This window comes from Ochotona princeps, chromosome 20, assembly GCF_030435755.1.
Source record: "Ochotona princeps isolate mOchPri1 chromosome 20, mOchPri1.hap1, whole genome shotgun sequence".
Lineage (NCBI taxonomy): Eukaryota > Metazoa > Chordata > Mammalia > Lagomorpha > Ochotonidae > Ochotona > Ochotona princeps.
Genome location: NC_080851.1, coordinates 17,764,209 through 17,783,973, shown reverse-complemented (window position 1 = coordinate 17,783,973; position 19,765 = coordinate 17,764,209). Strand labels below are relative to the sequence as shown.

At 41.2% G+C, this 19,765-nt stretch overlaps 1 long non-coding RNA gene across 1 annotated transcript; it reads right to left on the bottom strand.

Annotated features, from left to right (window-relative positions):
* Window positions 1-2,120: 2,120 nt before the first annotated feature.
* Window positions 2,121-4,080, bottom strand: LOC131482726 (uncharacterized). Its single transcript, XR_009247247.1, has 3 exons — window positions 3,908-4,080; window positions 2,489-2,589; window positions 2,121-2,379 (listed from the first exon to the last, which is right to left on the bottom strand). It is a non-coding gene; the product is annotated as an uncharacterized LOC131482726 (long non-coding RNA).
* Window positions 4,081-19,765: the final 15,685 nt, after the last annotated feature.

The window sequence follows — 19,765 nt, the reverse complement described above, 5'->3', positions numbered from 1 at the left end:
TTCTTTCAAAGGCAAGTAAAAGGGAGAGGGAAAAAGAGAAAGAGGTAGGACAAGAGAGAGAAAGAGAAGTTTACTTTCCACTGGTTTATGACTAAAATCAGTGCGATCGTCTGGTGTGTTCCAAGCTGAAAACTGGGAGCCAGAATCTCCATTTGGGACTTCCACGTGGGAGGCAGGGTTAGAAAAATTTGGGTTATCATCCCCTTTCTTTCCAGTCATGTTAGCAGGAAATTGGATCACAAGTAGCGAATTTGGACCTCAAACCAGCACTGTGGAATGGAATGTAGCACCACAAGTGGCGGCTAAGACTACTGCAAGAGTGAATGAATAATATTATAGTTAATCAATGCCCAAACATAATGTGCTCGTCTGTTTACTTAACTGGATTGTCTGGTAATCAACTGTAAGATTCAAATGGGTTAAGGTTCACTTTCTTGTATAGAACAGCCAGAGACTTAAAGATACAGTTATACAAACAATTTTCTTTTCTTTTTTTTATTAATTTCATTGCATTATGTGACATAGTCATGGAATTCCATGTTTTTTCCCTTCCCAAAGGCTGTCTCCGCAACATTAATAAAAGGTGTTAGTAATAACTCCTCTGAAGAGTAGAGATGAGCCAAAAGGCGTCTGCATTTATGAGCTCCTGTCAATACACCCGGGGAATGTCTTCAAAAGCGCCCATATTTCTCAAAGCTGGAGTCAATGCAAGGACTTCAAAGGCCAAGAAAGTAGTGCTGAAAGACATCCACAGCCTTGTATACACACAAAATCTACTCCTCGGCCACTCTCTAGCACCTAAGACACTGGCTCTACAGTTTCCTCTAACAAGTACACCCATAAGAAATGAATCTAAACACTACATAACATGAAGCCCCCATGAGCACAAAGACAGCAACACAATTGTGTTCATTGTGTATGTAAAGCCAACAAGCACCAGTTCAAGCAGCGTGTGAAGACATTCTGTGTCATGAGGGTGGACGTTTAGATTAGTTATTGAGATTCGATTTTTTTTTTTTTTTTTTTTTTTTTGCCATGTAAGAGCACCGCCTTTGATGACTGTGGCTTCTGACTCCAACTGCCTCCTAATACAGAATTTTGGAAGTAGCCGTGGTAGCTCGAGTCATCTGGTTTGAGTTCCTGGCTTACAGCTTCAGCTGAGTCTAGTCCTGGCTGTTGTGGGATTTAGGGAATAAGTCAACAGATGTGATTCTCTCTGTCTGCCTCCCTCCTTCCCTCTCAAAAAACACTTTTTAAATCAAAAAGTGCTAATAGAATATCATTTTTTAAAAGAAGCTATAGCATTGATGTAACCAAGGTAAGGTCAAGGTATTATCAGAAGAGGCTGGGTGTCTACTTTCCTTTTGGTGAATAGTCCCGGGATAAACTTTTGTTTTAGACCATTAGTTTTTCTGTTTCTAAATGAATTTGCCAGCACAAAGTGAACGAATGTGTTTTTCAAATCACTATGCATATAATGACCGAATCCACAAACTTGTGTCCAACCCTGACATGTTAATGTACACTGACAACTATTATATCACTAGGACTTGAGTACTCAAGCTGATGTGACCAGCCCATTTGCTCCCTGCTGGTAGACAGATATTTGAGGCAAACTGTCTCATTATTGAGACACTGAAGAATTTTCGATAAGTCCAGAACCACAGAGATGGCACTGATACTGTATTTTGATCATTGAATCATTCTGGGGTGTGATTGTGTGTTTGTGTATACATTCTTCTCTTAGAGATGTAACTCCTTTAGAAGTTTAAATCCCTGAATTTGTCTCTCTCCTCTTAACTGTTGGGATAATCTCACAATCCATGCCTCTCTGAATTATTTTCTTGAGACTTTCAGACTTAACCTAGACTCCTTTAATTTCCTTATAAAATACATTTTATTTGTCAAGCATGAGCCTGTTCTGAAAGCCATTGTTTCCATCAAAGTGTCTTTCTGATCCAATTCAATCCGTGTGGGTTTTAGAGTTAAAGCAGAGGACAATCTAATTTCCCTCATAGTGACTTAATGATTATTAGGATTAAATAAACCACCTCTAAACTTAGCAGCTTTGCACAGCAAATCCTGTTTTCAATGGTATATGGCCAAACACATATCTCTGGTTCAAATTTCAGACTCATATTGGCTTGTTCCCTTGTTACTGGCTGGGCTCTGGTTGGCTTCCCATGTGCCCATTCTGGGGATCAGGCCACAAGGATGCCATTGCACAGCTGCTCTTCTTAGAGCAACAGCAGGAGCACAAGAGGACAATCCCAATGACAGAAGCACATTTGGTTCTGTGCTGGTAACACATCTGCTGAGGTCCTGGTAGCCAAGCCAAGCTATGTGGTTAGACCCAAATCCAAAGTTCAGCAAAGGATCCTGCACACACAAGAACAAAGCACATGATGTGGTTAAACATCACTGGGAAAGGAAGCATACACCCATCAAACTAAAAAGAATAGTAATCTAAAGTACAAAAATAGCTTACTTGGGCCTTTTACCACTTGGATAGTTTTAGTAGCAATTGTTGATGTTCACCTGATTTCATTTGTCTGACTGTAGTATTACAATCCTGATGAGTAAGGTTTTCTGGAAGAAAATAAAATGTAAAAAGTGAAATACCTCCATACAGCACACAATGACAATTAAGTACATATCAGTTGATTATTGGGCAGATTTTCAGGATCCATTCTGATGATTATCCTGACAGTACTCAGGTGCAGGTTTCTTTGAGGTGGAACTTGGCCTTTGCAGTTGACTCTTGAAAATTCCTTTCTTAGTTGAGATGTAATGCTTGCCATCCTACTTGTTCCCTTTCCGTGGAATTCTGAAATTCTAAGCAAATACTACTGTTCACAAGAGTAGGAGAATATCCCAAGATTAAGTCACAAAATATGTCACAAGACTAGCCCCAAGATGAATAGCTTTGGGTAGCTAAAATGTGGAAAGAAGAGAAGGGAAAATGCCTTTGCAGCAGTTACAAGAGTTATCATAAAGTTCATTTGAGATAGTATCTGTCAAGTATTTAACGTGAGGCTAAGCCAAAGAAGGGCTTGGTTGACACTAATCACCCAGCTGAAACATTAACTATGCTTTAGGCACCACTGGATTCTCCCACAATTATCCTGTATTAATCAAATATCCAATAGTGTCTTGAATGAAGAAAATATTCTAAAAACATATTGATTAAATAAGTGGAAAATACGCATCAAGAAAAGAAATCCACACACCAAAATTGACTAAACTATTTATGGGACATTTGAAAAACTATCAAATATGAGTCAAGGTACATAAAATAATTATTTTTAATGTCTGCTTGACACTTATTGGTGCCGAATTAATACTGTTTTTTCCTTGTTGTACCGTCTCTAAGAGAATGTCACTCTCCCAGTCACTCTTCAATTACTATCCACTCATTAGCTGTATGTTCTCTCTCATGTATAGTCACCGAGCTGCATCTGGAAGTTTCATGGTCATACGGCTTATTAGCTTTTAACTATACAAACCAAATGCTTTTTCTAATTTTAAACATCATATCGTTGTCCCATCCATTTCTAATTATACAGAGCAATTGTTCTCAGCTCTACTGTCTGCAGACGACTTTGGTCTTGCAACATATCACGTGGATCACCTACTCTGTCTGCTTTCATTCACCACAGCAAGAGAAGTCCAACCAGAATTAATGGGCAACTGGGCCCCATTCTCACTGAGAGCATCTGTTTCTTATTAAATATCATAAGCAATTTATTAATTCTTGCCAGAAACAAAAGTAAAGGCATTGTCATACTAAAAGCATTACCAGTACAAAAGTCTAGGCAGCAGAGCACCTGCAGGACTTAACTCAGTCAGCCCCTAGGGCATCATTAATCTGGGGACAAAAGATGTCAGGTTTCTTCTCCTTGCTTACCGAGGAAGACAGAATCAGAGGCAGTTTGAACTACAGAACCTGCTTCTTCTTGATTCGTGTACTTAGCCTTTCATAATGATGGATGGGTTAGTAGCTGGTGGGGTAACCACAAAAACTCAGTAAGCAGATCATGGCAGCTCTCGTAAAATGTGGATGCCAGAAGGGATATGTGAGAGACCGTTACCAGACATGGACTGAGGTCTCAAAATGTGAGGTGATAATGTCAAGAAAACCCAGGCAACTGGTGACAAAGGCAGGTGGATTCAAAACCCCTCGGAGCTGAGCAGTGCTCTGTGCATAGTGTCACACGAAAGTGAATCCTTTATTGTTGATAGCCAATCTAGTGGGACTAAACAATCAGTGATTCAAATGTACTCTTTGTTGCAAAATGTGTACTTTTTTTAAAAAAAGGATATCAGGATGTCTTTTGTACACTGATGTTTATAAAATAATCAGGGCTAATATTTTCTGACCTAGATAAATGCAAGAAGTTAAGGAGTGTGCATGCATTTTCTCATTTAACATCCAGAAGCCACATTAAGGAAAGCACTTTCAGGGGCTGGCACAAGGCAGTCGCAGGCTAATACTCTGCCTGTGATGCCAGCATCTCATATGGGTGCTGGTTCATACTGTGGCTGTTCCACTGCTGACCCAGCTCCCTGTTTATGGCCTGGAAAAGCAGCTGAAGATGGCCCAAGTCCTTGGACCTTTGCATCCACATGGGAAACTTGGAAGGCGCTTCAGACTCCTTCGTATCAGCTCAGTTTCCACCATTGCGGTCTTTTACGGAGTGAATCAGAAGACGGAAGCTCTCTTTGTCCCTGACTCTGCCTCTCTCTATAAAATAAGCCTTTCAAACACAAATAAATAAAATATTTTTTAAACTCACTTTTTAAATCTCAATTTACTGATAATGTAATGGATGCTTAGAGCAATCGAATAATTTAGCTAGGTTCCCCAGTAAGTGTTTAAGCTGGATTAAGTCTGTACAGTGTCCCTGGTGTTTGTGATTGTTGCCCTATACTCTATGGTCTTCAGAAATAATACACTTTGTATGTTTTTAACTTTTCTGTCAGTTGATTTTTCAATGTGAACCAGTGTATTTTACTTTCTTTGCTCTAGATGAAATCTTTTCATGAAAGTAAATTACTTGTATATGTTCATTTGGTTCCTCAGTCATACCCTAAACTGTTAATTTTTTTTTCATGTGTTTAGTACTCACTTGCTTACTTTCAAGCTTGGGCATGACTAAAATCTGGGAGGAGTCACAAACTTAATTGTGCTTAATGGATGGCTGTATTGGTAATAATTCCCAGGACAATCCTCTCTGCTACCCTGCGTTTCTCTGCCATCTTTCCCAAAACATATTGCTTTGAAACTTAGACCATGGCAGTAGCTGGAACACCTAATCTTTATGCAAAATGAAACTGCTATAGTTTGCTTCTGATGGCCCAGCCTGAATTCACATGTTCATACTTTAACTAAACGTAGACTGTGGAGAGCTTGGAACTCAATCAGGTCTGCTGTCGGTGAGGCAGGGGCTTAAATATGTCAGTCATCACTTTGTGCTACCAAAGAGTCACGTTAGCGGGAAACTGGGGTCCGGGAGGGACTGGGATAAAATTCCAGGGAGTCTACAGGGGAGATGGACATCCCAAACAATGTCTACATTCATGCCAAATTCCAACCCTTGTCCATTTTTAATTACTTCCTTTTCATTGAGTTTTGAAAGCTTTTAAAATAAATGTTAGGGCCCAGCATGGTAGCCTAGTGGCTTAAGTCCTTACCTTGCACATGCCTGGATCCCATACGGGTGCTGTTCTAAACCTGGAAACCCCTCCTCCCATCCAGCTCCCTGCTTGTGGCCTGGGAAGGCAGTCTTGGACAGCCCAAAGCCTCGGGTCCCTGCACCTGTGTGGGAGACCCAGAAGAGGCTCCTGGCTCCTGGCTCCTGGCTTGGTATCAGAACAGCTCTGGCCATTGTGGCTGTTTGGGGAGTGAATCATCAGACAGAAGATCTTCCTCTCTGTCTCTCCTCCTCTCTTTATAATTGACTTTCTAATGAAAATAAAGTAAAAATCTACATCTATATCTATATATATATATAAAATAAATGTTAGACAAAGTATATAAATATCATAGTTACAAATGTTTTCTCCCAGTCTGTAACTTTTCTGTCTCTTATCAATGTATTTCACAGAGCAAAAGTATTTGATGTTTTAAATATTCAATCTCATTATTTAATAGAGCTTGTTTTTAGAGTTACTTTTAAGGCTCCTTTGCCAAATTCCGAGTTCCAAAGATTTTCTATCTTGCCTTTGCTCAGTTATAACTATGTTCCTATTGCCCTTGAGACTTCTATCAGCAATAGTCTTACACTTTCTACCAGTAATTAGGGCTTTGTCTACATGTTTCTTCAATCCTGCCGATTCTTGCTTGTTTTGAAGCTCCCGTGGCAGGCACAAGCATACAGATGATCAGTGTGTCTATTGGGAGTAATGAACTTTTTCACAAGTATATGACATCCCCCTCTGTCCTTAGCAATTTTCTTTCCTCTGATTTAAACTCTGTATAATATAAAATAACTGCAGTGCCTCCATTTAATTGTGTTTGATTTGTGGTGTCCCTTTCCATTCTTTTACTTTGAAAGAAATTATTTATTTACTTATTTGAATGACAGGATTAGAGAGGGGGGGAAGTTAGAATGAGAAAAGAATTGGCGTTCTGTATTCTGAGATAGTTTGTGTTGCATGTTGGACATTCTGAATATTAGAGAACTTTGGGTGTTATTCACAACCTATGAAAAATGTTTTCGACTCAGTAGCACTATCCAGTTTGCATTCTGTTGTCTGTACTTCCAACGTCAGTTCAATAGTCAGAGCCTTTGTTGCTGACACGAGAGAGCATTTGTCTCTCGTGTGCACCACCTCATTACCAGTTTGGGAATCAGTCGATGATGTATCTGTCAGTCAAGCTTGGAATCTTTGGTAACTGGATCGTATTGAATTTGTGTCTGTGTAGCACAATTGCTTTCCTGAATTAGTCTTTTTACCCTAATTATTTCCAATCTCTGGTCTTCCGCGTATTTGTCCTATAATAAGAAAGTTCAGGGTTAAGTGATCTGTTCTGCCATGTACTGCAGCCAACTGTGCTCGTGTGTGGGGTCAAGTGGCAAGAGAGAGAGAGAGAAAGAGAGAGAGAGAGAGAGAGAGAGAGAGAGAGAGAGAGAAGAGCACCAACAATGAGAGTTTGTTCTACACCTGGAACCTCAGCTTCCATGCTGCACGAAGTATCCTCATTCAGTTTTGCTGCTTACAGACTCACATTACCGGAAGCTGCTGCACCCACCACCAGGTTGCTTTGGGGCAGAGGAAATAGGAAAGAGGAAAAGAAAGGCAAAGAGTGAAGGAGGGTCAGGGAGAGAAGAGAGCAGGCAAGCACAGAGTAAATTTGCTGCATGTTAAAGTGCTAGAATTTCCCTTTCCGCCTCTCTGAGCCCAAGTGAGAGTCTGTCTCTAACCTTGCTGCCCACTTGCAGTGTGTTGAACTTAACCCAAGGGATACCAGCAACAACGAGAGTGGCAATCACCGACAGTAGTCTTAGAAGTTACGGTAGTCACCCCCAGTCTACAGGCTGCTGTTTTCTTTTGAGTTTTTTATAAGTAGCTAATCCGTGCATTGGTCCACAGAGTTTTCAGGGGAGAGGACGGTTTCCCCATCTTACCCCAAACAAGAAATCCTTCATTTCTCTCTCAATATTTGCCAATCATGCAAGTGTGTTACAATACTCCCTGCTCTTTCATTGTCTCCATTTTTGAAGGAATGACTCTTAAATGGTTTAATATGGACTTTAAACAAACATATTGCATGCCGTCTAGCCAAGACTCTTGGGATACAAAGATGAGGAACAGTCCTTGCCCCAAACAAACAGTATTCAGTTCATTTTCCCTATCTTCTTTGGGGGAATCAACATTCCCTCATTGTGAGAATTTTGAGTGGGATAGCAAATTTCCTTCTCTTCCCCTAGTTGGCATAGAGTGTGAATGTGATACAAATTAAGCCTAGTAAGCCCTGCTGTTGGTATCTCGAGGTTAAAGGTAGAAGAGTGGAAAAGAACAATGGAAGATGCTCGTTTCTGATGACAGTTTCTAGATGCCAGAAGTGGCTCAAGTTCTAGTTAACTCTAGTTAACTCTAAAATTTTTCAATATACTCCTGATAAATTCCCTATCTCTGAGGCTGTATGAACTTACAAGTATTTGAAAAGAGAAATCCACACATAAGTCACAGCAATTAACTGTTTGACCGGGACTGTATCAGAGGCAGATGCCAGGAGTTGTAAGAATATGGATGTAATAATGATTTATTGGAAGAGGCTTGTGAAAGATCTGGCAGAAAAGATATATTTGAACTGAGGGGAACAGCGCTGTTCAAGTTGCCTTATTTGACTGGTTATAGTCCTTTATGACAAAGTTGTGCATGCTCATGGAGCAGCAAGAGAAAACAACTGAGAAAGTTGAAAGTCATTTGACCCTAGTGGACCCTTAGTAGAAAAATGAGATTAAGTCTCCCATGGTTGAAATTTTATTTACTGCTGGCAAAAAGCTATTCCATGGTTTGACCAAAAGAGAAGGGGGAAAAAAAGACATTCAAAATGCTCATACAGCATCTTAGACATCAAATAACTCTTACAAAACAGCGTTTTGATGAGTTAAGTGTAAATGAATCAGACACATACGGATTAAATTTCTCTTGAAATACACAGGGGCCTAAAAATTAAAGGAAAAAGTGTCTGGTACAACGTGTTTTGTGTTTTGCCAAGTCCTCAAGGTTTAAGAAGCAGTTCAAGATGTTTTGCCAGGCAAGCGACTCAAAACATCACTGCGTTCTTCCATTCTATTCCTTCTAGTTGCCTGTTCTCCTGTTCTAGAGGCACAGTAGCAGGGGCAGATGGTGCAGGACAAGCTCAGTCAACCTTTGATTTTTTGCCCAGTAAGTACCTCCTAACATAGACTGAAATCCATGTTCCTTTTCCCATTCACTCGCCCTTCTGAACATGTATTTCTTCTATAATATGTTCCTTAAACTTGCTTAGTACAATGCTGTAAAACAGTATTCCTTACACTAACATCATTAATGCATTAAAATTTCTACTAACACATGAAAGAAATGTGATGGTGCTAAATGAGTAGTTTGAGTTCCACTACATTCAGAAATTCAATACTTCTGTGACAAAATTGAAAATATAAAATATATCCTATATATTTAAAGTATTTTAAAAATTTAAAATGATAATAACTTAACTGTTATGTTTTTCTTAAACTTTTCATGATGTGCACTTTAAAATATACACAGAAATATAGAAAAGTGTATAATGAATTCCATGCCCATTATACAGCTTCCATAATTATCACCATTTTGACATAAAGATTTTAACATTACTCTAAGCACCTATTTATTTCAAAGACAGAAATAGAGACAGACAAGACACAAAGATAGAGGACTATCATCTATCTGCTGATCCATTCCTCAAATACCTATAACAGGTGAGTTGAATCAGACTAAAGACAGGAGGTGGAAACTCAGTCCGGTCTCGTAGGTAGATGCCCAGCACTCAAGCTAAAATAAATGATGGAGCTGGTAGTCAAATCCAAGTATTTCAATGTGGTATGCAGGCATCACAAGCAGTGGTTTAAACCACTGTGCCTAATGCTTGTCAATTTTTCAATTTAAATTTTTGAGTTTCTGAACAAATCAAGTTAATACCAGAATCTGCTGTGTGCAGACCATGGATGAGGCGATGGGAATTCAAGAAAGATGAAATCGTGTCCATGTCTTCAATGTCTGTATATTATGTTAGGTGGATACAAAAAAGACAAATATTACCAAAGCAGTCAGCCTGTTTGGCATGTGGCACAGATCATTGGTGTATGGAAAAAAGAACAAGGCACTAGTGAGGGTGAATTTAGTGGGATTACTAAAGAGGGTGAGCCCGTGTTCATTGACTCCAAGGCGCTAACAAAAGACTAAAGAAATAAACCAACATCTTCACATTTCAGAAATTTGGGAGAGTGGGGAAAACAGTGAGATAATTTGTTTTAACGATGTTAGGGGTTGAACAGAGACATTTCAATGACTGATTTAGAAGCAGCCCGACTCTTTCTTCGGAGGCTGAGCTGTGATGATCAGCACTCTGGTGTGCATTGTACTGGTCATCTTACCTCCATGGAATGCTCCCGGAAGGCAAGAACAAGTCACCCCAACATTCCATTCCCAACAGTGGCATTGTTGTCAAGGCAGCTGCTCTTGGGATAGGGAAGGTGAATCTACATTGTTTAATCCATAAGACACCAGAGGGTTAACATCACTGTAGGATTTTATACCACATAGTATGAAATTAAGTATAATTGTTGCCCTTGGGCAAAAGTAATTAATAATCTAGGTGTGTAAGGAATGCGCAAACAATCTTGAATTAAAAAGAAAAAAACTTTCTCTGTGCACTCAAAGTACATTGTTATGGTCTCAACAATTCATAGATTGAAGTCCTAACCCCCTGGTACCTCAGAATGTGACAGGAGTTGAAAATAGGCTTTAGAGTCTTTATTTTTCACTATTAAAATGAAATTAGTGTGGGCTCTAGTCCAATTTGACTAGTGTGCTTTTTATTTATTTATTTATTTTTTAAGATTTATTATTATTGGAAAGCCGGATATACAGAGAGGAGGAGAGACAGACAGGAAGATCATCCATCTGATGTTTCACTCCCCAAGTGAGCCGCATCAGGCCGATGCGTGCCAATCCGATGCCGGGAACCAGGAACCTCCTCCAGGTCTCCCACGCGGGTGCAGTGTCCCAAAGCTTTGGGCCGTCCTCGAACTGCTTTCCCAGGCCACAGGCAGGGAGCTGGATAGGAAGTGGAGCTTCCAGGATTAGAACCGACGCCCATATGGGATCCCGGGGCGTTCAAGGTGAGGACTTTAGCCACTAGGCTACGCCGCCAGGCCCCGACTAGTGTGCTTTTAAGAAGAGAAAACGTGAACACAGCTCAATACACACTGAAGAAAGACCACGGAACGCCACAGAGAGAAGACCTCCTCCGTGCATCAACGAGAGAGGCTGCAGAACAAACCTGCTCCACCGACACCTGCACCTGCACCTGTGGCTGGCTGCCCCCAGAAGTGTTGATGAAGTCTCTCAGCCTGAGGTTCTTTGTGATGGCAACCCCATTGGACTAACACATCCATGGCTCTTACTATTTCTGTTGAAAACATGAGAATAACATTTGAGTATTAGTAAAATGTGCAGTTTAACAAAATGAGAAACATCCTTAGGCTTCAGCTTGTTGTAGACAATCCGAAACCAGCGATCAGAGAGGACAAAAGTCGTCCCGGATGAACAGTGTTATCTGATTTCATCGGTTCTGATAACATTCTGGACAAATAAACAGATACAGTCAAACCCAATTAAGTATATTCAATATTTGGATTATGATATTTGGATTAAAAATTAATGTATAAAAAACCTATCAGCCTATGAGACACTGTTGACATAAAAAATACCTTTTTCACAAACATGGTTGGTCTGCCAAAGTTCTGTAGTATATTTTAAAACATGAGCCTAAAACTGTCTTATATACAGTGAATTAGTCCCAAGAAAGCTTTCATCATAAGCCTTTCCTGGAAAACAATGTTTTTACTGTTACATCTCATCTAACATGAGTATGTCGCCACATTCTACCTCCTCTATCACAAATAGAAAACGTTTAATCTTTCAAACTAGTCCCAAGAAGTATATTACAATGTACATGTATGTGTATATGGAACTACTGTGTATAAAAAACACTAATGGTTGCTTAGTTAAAATCCTGATATCATTTGCGGAACTTCAAACTAAGAGTAGAATACTTGGAAGGCATGAATCACTTCAGATAAAGTTGCCAGGTCTAAGTCAAAAGAAAAAAAAAGGCATAATATCATTTATAGAAACAACTTATACAGTCCACAAGGTTTTTTCTTTCCTTAAAATGATTTATTGATTTTATTGAAAAGGTAGATTTGCAGAGAGAAGGACAGACAATGAGAAAGATCGTCCATCTGCTGCTTCACTCCACATATGATCACAGGGCCAGTGCTGAGCTAGTCCACACTGGCCAACAGCTCCCTCTCAATCTCCCACATGGATCTAAGGTGCCAAGGCTTCAGGCCATGCTCCACTGGTTTCCCAGGCCACAAGCGAGGAGCTGGATGGGTAGTGGAGTAACTGGAACACAAACTGGAGCTCACGTGGGTTCCTAGCACTTTCAGAGGGGAGGATTGGCCATTGAGCCATCACACTGGGCCGGAATCCACAATCTTCATGATGGTTTCTAACTTTGTGAAAATGTGTAAAAATATTTAAAGTGAAACACACAGTTTCATTTATTTGTATCTCTAGCTATTACTCAATGTAGAGGTCTCCCAATTATACAAGAATATATTAAACAAAAATATGCTTTGTGAAGTACCACATGCAATATAAATATCTGATTGTTACTGCTTTAAATGCTGGGAGAATAATAAGGAAAATTCCAAGACTGAATCACTGATTGGAGAGACGGACAGTCAGTTTCCATAGGTCATTAACAAGGGGAGAGCTGAAGCACTTCTGCTGAGGCCTGGGGTCAAGAACTGCTTCACTGTGCTTTACTGCTGCTCTGAATCAGGAACGCATTTGTTCTAGAGAAGATCTAGAATTCTGGGGACAACACAATTCTGAGTTGACAGAAAGGAGAGGGTCTTCTGCTTCTAGCTGTCTGTTCTGTGTCAGGAAAAGTGGGATCACCCCAGAACTACCCACTTCGAGCTGGCAAAAAGTTTCAGACAGGCATGCTTCAAGGCTGAACAGCCAGCAGCCAGACAGCCTCTGAGATTGGCTGGATTTCATGTGGTTCTTCTGTGAACTCCAAGTCTTGTTCCAGTCAATGCATTTTCATAAAGCTTTGTAGATAGAACAGGGTCGGGAGAACATGGAAATGTCCCAGCCCCATTAACTCTATTGAATGAGTACAAATATTTGCCTTCCCTCTCCATTCTCTGAACATCAAAAGGAAAAACAATGTGCTGGGATCCCCAGAATCCCAGGAATATCCTTTTTCCTCAAAGTGGCTTAGATTGACAGGTGGAGAGAGAGTGTGAGATAGTCCCAGTCTGTTGTATCATTCTGGGGATCAGTGTTTGCAGCAGTGAAGTGGGTTTGAGGGCATGGAGGGCTTGAACCCTCAAGCAAAAGCAACAACAAAATCTTCAGGGTAACTAGAATGACAGGAAATTAGATCTCCTCACGTGTAACACTCTTATTCTGCATTTTGATTACAATTACAAAAACAAAAGTTATTGATCCTTTGCTGAAGATTTAGAATTGAACTTTGGAGATAGTTTTTTTTTCCTCTCTCAAAGAAGAAATGGAGTAGAGCCAAGAATAATTTGACAGCTTTAACCCTGCTGGTAATCAGCCCCCTAGAGTGATTAAGAAAGACAGGAGTGGGAGGTGAAACATCTGGAGAAATGTGAGCAGATAACGAATTGGGTGGGTTTTATGAAAGCTAAATGCTATCTGTAGGAAGTGAAGTTATAAAAAAACGGTGAGGCAATAACCCTGAGGTCAAACAGGGGTGAAGGGGGACTGTGTCTTGCTGCTGGGCAATTCTTCCATTGAAACTGACATCGAAGGTTCTAGTTTCTATGCCACTACTCACACACAGTGGTCAGATGTGGAGAATCCAGTGACCCAATTCACAAAGTGTCTTCTTTCATCTAGGTCAGTCTGCAATACAGCCTTCTCCCAGGCAACTGTCTCTGTGTGGACACTTCAGACCGGGGCCACTGAGCGTGATAGTGGACCCCAGAGGGAGCAATGGCTATGACAACTTGGAGGCCTTCACTGAAGCTGTGCTACTGTCATTCCCAGCTGTGAATCTCACACTCTTCATTTGAGAAGTTTGAGCAGCTAGGCTCACTTGGTGCGCTGAGACTCACATGGCAGAATACACCTGGCTTGTAGATGACTGATGATGGTTCTGTGTTGGATCCCAAGCCCTTGGTTTATTGATTAGCTCTGCAATCATTCATTCAAGGTTAACTATTCAGAAGGTCCTGAGAGAAACAACCCCTGTCCTAAATGAGGTCAAACTTCTGAAGAAGATAGGCATAAACTGGTAACCATAAAATAAGAGGATAACTCAAAGTGATGGATGCTATACTCTCCAAGGCACAAAGATGAAGAGTTGATAATTCAGCATAGAATGGGAGAGGCAATCAGGAGGCCTTCCTGGAAGAGGTAAGAGGATTAGTCAAAGAAGCAGCAAGCTGAGCATTCCAAGCAGACAGCAACAACAAGGCAGTTTATAGCTCACATAGGACCTTCCACATTGACATGTCGCTTGAACCTGAAATAGAACAGGAGGACAGCTAGAGAGAGTAGGTAGATCGTTGAGTCTTGCAGTGCATGGCAAAGCATGGTATAGATTTCATCCCTGCCCCCTCCACTGCAAGAGGCATTGAACCCCTGCACCTTCCCTCCTTTGTTCCTGCAGGTTGCAGCTTGATGTTGTGGTACCAGTAAGTCATATGAGAGCACCTGAAGGGAAAGCGGCATGCCTGCATTGTGTCTGCTGGTGGTAGCTCGAGTGATTCCCGCAGTTTTGTTGCACGCCTTTGCAGCTTATGATACCATGCAGATAGGGGATCTAGATCATTACAAGGCTAGCCAATCAGGCCTCAGGTTTGGACCAAAATTTCAACGCAGGGTGTGTAATGGTCTTGGTGAGGCTGGCCCTGTGATGATAACAAAACGCGGGTCGCCAGCTCCAACAGCATCTCAAAGCCTCTTCCCGCCCTGGAAGTTACTGGAGGGATGCCTGCAGAGTACCAGTGTCATTCGGATGCTTCTGTCACTGTTTCTCCCAGATGGATAACATTTGCAAACAACCCAGTCGCACCTCTGATGGCTATGGCACAGGTTAAGTCATCAGTGCTGTTTCACAAGTTTTCAGTTGCTGGTCCCACAGAACAACAGGCCTACCCAGCTCAAGGTTGATCTCTGCAATGCCGAGTCCTGAGCATGGAGTACATCCCCAAAGTCCTGCCTCCATTCATGCAACTACTTCCTAATAGAGCCGTATCTCTTCTTTCTCTTCTCATTAATATCTAAACTTAAAAGTAAAAGAGTAAGTGGGGGAAAATAATTTTTCCTGTCTAATCTCAAGAATCAGCCATAGGGTTTGTCCACCCAAATCCTCCTGGGGCCAGGCAAATGCCAGACAATAGAGCATAACAGGAGAAAATGGACCCTGTAGAATTAGTCTGCCTTGTATTCTAAAGCATACAAATTTGATCTAAAAGAGTATGATGTGAGCGAGCCCAAAAGTATTACTATTTGCATTGGTCTCCTCTTGCCCCCCAGATTGCCACCCTTTGGTGGCACATGAGTTACTTAGACTTGAATTTGATAGATCTTCCCTGTGTGTTTCCTCTGCCATCATATTTGAACACCATCTGTGTGCTTGACCACTTAGTGACAAGCTATATCCATCACCTTCATTCATGGTCTCCAAACTGGTCTCTTAAATAAATGATGCTGGTGATTCAGGCTTATTCCACCATCCTTTCCCCTTCCCATTCCAGAACAATTCCCCTCTGTGAAGGTTCAAAGATGTTTTGAGTGAGTGGCCATGGAACTCTAACTCAAAAGTTAAAACCACCTGTGAAAGGGACTATTAGGCAGGACTGTTTCTGAAAAGGTCTTTAATTTATTTGAAAAGCAGAGACAGACAGACAGGGACAGTCCATTGGCTGGTTTACTCCCCAGTGTTTACAACAACCCAGGCTGTGCTCCAGGAATCCAGTGTGGGCCTGCAACATAAGTAGCGGAGACCCAGTTTACTAGAGCCGTCACCGCTGCCTCTCAGAGTGTGCATTAGTAGGAAATGGAAATGTGAAGCAGAGCCAGGACACTAGCTCTGCACTTTGGAGCAGGTAAGTGCCACAAGCTGTGTCTTGACTTTACCCGAGATACTTCCCCTAAGCTGAAAATTCAAAAGTAATCATTTAAAGAAGAGATTACATGATGAGGGCATGCCTAGAAAAATGATGAAATCAAGTCATTCTAACAAATCACGTGTGCATCCTGAAGTGTGGCAGCTGTGGTTTCCTTGCCTGTGACATCTCAGGTACCTGTGACTGGAGAGCTGCAATGAATTCCAACGCCACATCATGAGTTCACAGGGGGCTATTACTGTTTCTTCCTTCTGACCCCGAGGATGTCTTTCTTGGACAAACTTACAGAAAGTCCTTGAGCCATCACTTCCAACTACTAGTTGAAGCTCTTGGGTTGACCCAGATGGTCACTAACATCAAGAGACACTAACATTTTGTGGTTGCTAACCAATTACTCAGCATACTCTATGGACTGAAATATTTATGTGGCTTTTGAGAACCGAGATCTACATTTATGCATTAAAAATAATGTAGTTTGATGACAATTTTAAAGTTCCTATTATTTCAGAGAAGTATATTTTAAACAAAATGGAAAATACTATCTAAACCTCAAAATCCCAACTCTTTATGTCATTTTAAATCACATTCTGAGAGTACGAAGCATTATTCATATCCATTTGGTTATAGTGACAAAGTGCCTATCATCTTGTATTTTTACTTGCTGCAAAGTAAGTGAAATAAGATTTGTCTTCAGAGTTTTTCTAGGACTTTCCAAAAGGGATTCCATTAAAGTGTGATTCTTTTTATAAACGGGATAGTATTAAATATGAAGCTTAAAGAAGGATGAGAGCTGTCTGTCAAAAGCCAAGTGTAAACCCCCAACTTGCAACCAAGTGTGCAGTAAATGGGTGCTTGTACTATGCAGGATGGTATCTGTTCCAGAATGTTCTTGTCACTGTCCCTGCATGCAGCCAGCAATGAGATGATAGGGACACAGTTGATGGTTAAACCCAGCCAGGAAACAAGCAAGATCATCGTGTGATGGCCCAACTCTTCACCTATGGGTGGTTTGACCTCAAAGCTTCCATCATTATTTAGATGTTCAGAACAAAACTAAGAGGAGCCACGGACTTCCTTAAGTACTTCTCAAGTGTTTTATCATTATTCCTTACAAGAGCTCCCAGAGGTGGATGTTATTCACCCATGGTGTTGATGTAGTAGCTGAGGCTCAGGGCAGTTATGACCATGGCCTATTCATCATGTGCTGAATTTTCCAAAGTCTGAATGAATGCCTTGCTAGGATGGCTTAAAATCATAGTTTTAAAAAATGGTCCCCTTGTGCAATAGCCTAGCAGCTAGAGTCCTCACTTTGCATGTGCCAGGATCCCGTATGGGTGCCAGTTCTAATTCCGGCAGCCCCACATTCCATCCAGCTTCTTGCAGTCGGGGATGACCCAAAGCCTTGTGACCCTGAACCCAAGTGGGAGACCTGGAAGAAGTTCCTGGCTCCTGGCTTTGGATCAGCACAGCTCTGGCCTTTGCGGCCACTTGGGGAGTGAATCAATGGATGGAAGAGCTTCCTCTCTGTCTCTCCTTTCTGTATATTTGACTTTCCAATAAAAATAAAGTTAATCTTTAAAAAATACTGCCCCAGGGCATTGTGATGTCAGCTAGTAATGATATAAACAGAAAATCTCTTGCAAAGCTTGGTTTCTAGACATCCACTAATGAAAGGTCATTCCTGTAGGTGCTCTGTCTGTCAGCAAGCACAGTGTTAAGAAAGCCATTTGTCTTTGATAGACAATGGTTTTTGTGGTCTCCTAATATCCAGCAATCCCTGGCCTAGACTGATATTGGCATTTTCTATATCTTCCCCAATTGAATCCTGGGTTAACCCTCAGCCAAGGTACATTTTTCCAAAGTAACTGTATTCTCTTCTCTTCAATGCTATAATGTGTACCAAGGCACATGTCTAGAAGCATGAACCTTGGTAACTTTGAAATGGACTTAATGGTGTACAATTTGCATTCCCAATATTAGAACCATGCCCAAAAGCCCTTGGCCTTCACCAAATGAAGCTCTTTTATAGCCCTCTTACCAGTTTTAACCCTATGTGCATAGACTTTTAATTCCACCTGACATGCCTCAGGAAAGGGGATCCGCCATGCTAGTCCCTACTATCAGAACCGCGTTAAGTGGATACACCTGCCAGCTGCAGGCACTTGTGCAAAGCATCTTGGCAGAGCTGCTTTGGATGTTCTGCATCAACACACTGGGGATGGTATAGTGTGGCTTCACCGAAGCTCAGCCCCTGCAAGCTGCCTGCCATACAACTAGACACATTGTGATGTATAAGGCTTAACGTCCCTTAAACATGGTGTGTTACATCTGTATAGTCATCTCTGGAGCTCCCACTGTTGCACGAGACCTGCTCCTTACTTGCTTGTGCAAGTTATTTAGCCTTTTGGACCATTCTTGATTTGTCTGTAGCATGGAACTAATAATAACAATAGAAATAATAGCAAAAAATTTTTTCCAAAGTTTGATGTGAGGTTTAAATAAAACTTTGTATACAAAGTTCTCCCTGACACATAGCATTGCTAAACATTAGCTATTTTTATAAATATTCAAGAGCAACTTTTATAAAGGACTTAACAAAGCCCCAGGCTCACAATGAGCAATATGTGCTAGCTTTGTTTCTCTGCGTGTGTGAGGATAATTCTCTCTGCCCTCACTGACCTCCTCCTTCAATATTGTGAGAGAGGGTGGGGAATCTAAACAGTGTGGGCTTTGAAGTCAGACCAACCTGAGTTCAAATTCCAGCTCAACCACTCACTGCTTGTGTGAACAGACATTACATAACCCTCGCAGTTTCAGGATTCTGATCTGTACCATGCTCATTCTCCCCTACTTCACAGTGTTAACGGAGAGAGAACCACACAGTCTGGTGCCTCCAAAGCACTCATGAAAAACCTGTCCCCACTCAGACTTTATACCCTTAGGACACACTGCATCAGCAGACACAGGCTTCTAGACTTTATGAGACAGTTTTTCTTCTTCCTGAACTTATGTTCCTCAGCTCATTTTCATAGTCATCTTTGGGTTATGGGAGGATTTCAGGGAATGGGCATTAAGCCAAGTAGTTCATATGCTCACGTGCCATATCAGAGTGTCTGGGTTTGAGTCCCAGCTCCATTTATAATCTCAACTTCCTGCTGATGTGCAAGTAACAGCATTCTGGCCACCCAAATTGACACTGGATGGAATTACTGGCTCCAGACCTTCTCCTGGCCAAACCTCCATCGTTGTAAAAGTGAACCATTAGAAATAAACACTCTCTCTTTCCCCCTTCCTCTCTCACTCTGTCACTCTGCCTTTCGAATAAAAATGAATAAAGGAACAAAAAACAAAGAAGGAAGTAAAGAGGACAAGAGAAATGAGGAAGGAAGAAAAAGAAGGAAAATAAAGGACATACTTTTCTTTCTGCTACAGGTGCCAGATGAGAAACATAGAATGAGACACGTACACTTCAAAAGAATCTTAACAGGCTCTGGGATAAGAAACACTGGGAATGGGAAAGGAAGTGTACACAGGGTATTCCAAGCCTGGAAAAGAAGGTGAAGCAGATAGAATAGAGTAACCATACTGAGGAAGGACCCAATGATTTGCAAGATTTCTGGTTTTTTAACCACAAAGCAGATACTAAAGTGAAGCAGAAAGAAGGAAGAAAAGAAAGGAGGAAGGGAGAAAAAAGGAAGACTGAGGCTCAGAGAAGTTCAACAGTGTGTTCCAAGATATATGACCAGTCATGCTCAGGACTAGATTTAATTTGAGTCCAGGTCTGTCTGCTTATTATGTTTTGAGCCTTTTCATCTGGTTCTGGTTAT